Source organism: Penaeus vannamei, chromosome 2 (assembly GCF_042767895.1).
Source record: "Penaeus vannamei isolate JL-2024 chromosome 2, ASM4276789v1, whole genome shotgun sequence".
Classification (NCBI taxonomy): domain Eukaryota; kingdom Metazoa; phylum Arthropoda; class Malacostraca; order Decapoda; family Penaeidae; genus Penaeus; species Penaeus vannamei.
The window spans coordinates 52,602,982-52,607,124 of NC_091550.1; positions in this window are offsets into that span (position 1 = coordinate 52,602,982).

Below are 4,143 nucleotides of genomic sequence, written 5' to 3' on the forward strand. Positions count from 1 at the left end.
AATTCTACCATTTTATAGGTCTATTAAAAATGAACAATAGCTATGTAGGAGTTTTTATCATTATTACATCTACCGCCATCATCATTTTCATAAAAATATATTATTCTTAATGCGGTGTATCATGACTATTTTTATCATCATAGTTCTTATTGTTATTATCAGAGCATCTCACCCTTTTATCATTATTAGTATAGTTAATAATTCTAACTTCAATTTTCTTGCCCTTCCCTTCGTTGTTCCTGTTGCAAACTGAAAACAGTATAATCATAAGCGATCAGCAGTAATGACAGCTTTCTTAATACCGTTAACATAACACTGACATTACTAATTCTACCCTGGATTATACAGTAATAGACTTTCCTTCTCGATCCGTAACGACACTGTTTCCTGTTATCGGTTCAAGCTACGTAAATTACCATTAGGACCGTTTGCTATAATGGTCATTCCAGACTACGGAAGGTTGTGGAAATCACTGTAATAACCATTGGGTAGAAATGTATATGGGAGAGTGTGTGTGTGTTGATTCCGGAATTGTCTTAATTTGCAACGTTGAATAGTTTTAGCAATTGGAAATGGGGTTTCATGCTTCGGTTTGTAAATTATCTTAATGGTGGTTTGGGTTGCCAAGATGTGATTTTCCTATATGGATTTTCAACTATACTTGAGCGAGTAAATCAAGGTTGTTAAAGCATATAGCTGTCGAGGGAGCAATGGCGTAAAACACGGAGAAATAAACGAATATTTCCACTTTATTATATCATGTGAACAAATTATATCATATCGTGTGAATAAATTATATTATATCGGGTGAACAAATTATATTGTGTGAACAAATTATATTATATCGTGTGAATAAATTATATTATATCGTGTGAACAAATTATATCATGTGAACAAATTATATTATATCGTGTGAACAAATTATATTATATCGTGTGAACAAATTATATCATGTGAACAAATTATATTATATCGTGTGAACAAATTATATCGTGTGAACAAATTATATTATATCGTGTGAACAAATTATATTATATCGCGTGAACAAATATTATATCATGTGAACAAATTATATCATGTGAACAAATATTATAACTCTTTTGGGAACTATTAATCATCTTGACTGATAAAAGTGCAGTATAAATAATTCACAAACGGTAAAACATTTACTGAAATATTATCAGTTACCTAAAGCAAAAATGCAAAAGTTATTGAACTTCTCGTTGAATAGTTACGGAGTACCAGAAATACTTGCATTATATTAGTGTAAGAGGTATCAATCTCAACTATGTTATAATAGCATGTAATTTACCATAACATATAACATTATAAATACAACAAAACAAGTTATCATAAATAATAATGATAATAACAGCAATAATAATAATGATGATAATGATAATTATAATAATAATAATAATAGCAATTAGGTCATGAAAAGGGAACAAAAATATACCTATGGAATCCCGTCTAAGACACACACACACACACACACACAAACAAACGAGCAAACAAACAAACAAAAACACAAGGAATGTCTTACTATAAAAAATGGCTGTAAAAACGTCAAAACCAATATCCTTCATTACATTATGCCAATTATCACTAAGCCTTTTTTTTGTTTAATGGAGATCTCAAATTACTCGGGTTATTTAGTAGGTATTCATCGATACGTACTGTTAAGTCACAGTTCCGCAACTTTGTAGATTTTTAGATTTCAACCTCGCTCCCCTCAGGACAGAAAAACAATTTCGGTAAACCATTGTTCATTCGTAATACTAGCCGGTGAATTCAACTATTTTTAACTTCAAGTCGAATACTTGTTTAATAATTCTTTGGTGATGCAAGAGAATGAAAGACTGGCATCCTGAAAATGTAATATTTTATAACAAACTAATAAGTTCTTTCTTAAGAAATGGAGAGAGGGAGAGAGGGAGAGGGAGAGAGGGAGGGAGAGGGAGAGGGAGAGGGAGAGGGAGGGAGAGAGGGAGAGAGAGAGAGAGAGAGAGAGAGAGAGAGAGAGAGAGAGAGAGAGAGAGAGAGAGAGAGAGAGAGAGAGATGCATATCTCAGGTTTTCTCTGTCTCCCTCTCCCTCCTTTTCTTCACTTCCTTCATTCTTTTATCTCTTCTCACCCTCTCTCCCTCCTTATATAACCCAACACAAATAGCGTTTGTTGCTATTGTGTCAGTTGAGAAGGCGTGCTGCGCCGTTGAAATTCATCAAATGAATACTGCAATTGGGACAAAAAGTAAAACAAAAGTCCCAAGACAGTTATCCTCAACAGTTGCAAAATAACAGTATTGTTGGCGTGTTATGAGGACACACAATGACCTATTAAACCTCGACCGAGTCTTAGAGAAAAGTCGGCTGTTAATGTCCTTTTTTTTATTCTCGGCTGTTAAAGTCATTTTTTTCTATTCCGTCAAAGAGAAATTTCAAAGTCTGTGCCCTTATAGGAGCACCGCCCCTGACCTTTCCATTTACAGCAACAGAAACAAAAATGTCGTAATGTGGATTTATTCAGTCGCGTTCAAAGCTTCTTTTTACATGAACGATGTCAGAAACGCCATCCTTAATATCTTTATCTCTCATTTCAGACATCGGCAATAGAAATGGCGGCGCTAAAAGTTGTAAATAGTATATCAATGAGTTGGCGAGTCCTCAGCGTAGTAAAACTATATTGACGTTTCGGTATTACATCATCGGGTTCATCATCAGGTTCAGGTTCATTCATTCGTACGGTCTACACTTTAACCACACTGAATTTCATGGTCATTTTAGATCATACGTTAAGCTGAATTCAGATATGTTAGGCTATTAAGGTTTAAAGTTTTAAGTGAAGCTAGATCAAATTAAATTGAGATTAAAGGTAAGGCAAGGGTTAGATCAGGTCAAAGACCGGGAACATATGGGCAAGGGGACATAGCCTCCCTCAGATCTTAGGGAATCAAGGGCCTCTTGGTATGGGGTACCTTCCCATTTGTGCTATTGCTTTGAACCACCGACCGCTAATTGGGAATTCAGCTTAGTAAGTGGTACATCCAACATTCCCTGTTTACGTGAATGGTTATGCAATTATATAAAATCATCTGCCTCCTCTACAGATAAGGATGTTTGCGGCGAATACATTTTGAAATTACCTGTTCACACTGATTACTATCCTTTGCTAATGCAATTTTCAAAAGTTCTGACCCTCACACTCGCGCACATATTTATTCGTGTATTTTTTTTTCATTGACTCTGGAGGCTGTATGACAGGTACGTTGCTAAGGTACTTGTTATCAACTGACTTTCAGTACATTTGCTTAAAAATTCAGATCTTGAACTCAAGCCTGAGAGGTCTTCGCTTAAGGTTTTTCTCTCAATATCTATATCTATGGACACAGACACAATGCTGTTACTGAAATGCGCAGAAGATATTTTGGAGACATGAGAGGAGATCACGTAAACAAAATCTCCCTCCTTCATAAAAGCCGCCATAATACTACAACTTAACTTTCTCGGCTAATCTATTTCTTGCTAGATTCGGACTCTTATCACTCATCTACAGAAACAAAAATACCATAAACCAGTAGATAAATATATAAACACAATTATATTAACCATGTCATCTATCATACTTATATAGATGTTTTTCGTATTTTTGTTAATTTGCTTGCTTTCTTAAAAGAAGCTGTGAATGGCTTCTGTTTCGTCTTACACTCAATGGTGTAATGGAGAAGGAGAAGAAGAAGAAAAAGAAGGAGGAGAAGGAGGAGGAGGAGGAGGAGGAGCAGGAGAAGAAGAAGAAGAAGAAGAAGAAGAAAAAGAAAAAGGAAAAGAAAAAGAAAAAGAAAAAGAAGAAGAAGAAGAAGAAGAAGAAGAAGAAGAAGAAGAAGGAGAAGAAGAAGGAGTAGGAGAAGGAGGAGAAGAAGAAGAAGAAGAAGGAGAAGATGAAGAAGAAAAAGAAAAAGAAAAACAATAAGAAAAAGAAAAAGAAAAAGAAAAAGAAAAAGAAAAAGAAGGAGGAGAAGGAGGAGAAGAAGAAGAAGAAGACCAAGAACAAAAAGGAAAATGACAGGGCCAAAACCTACAGAAGGAAATTTTGTTTGTTTAAAACCGTCAATTCGGAATATTCTTTCGTCATAACACACACACGAGA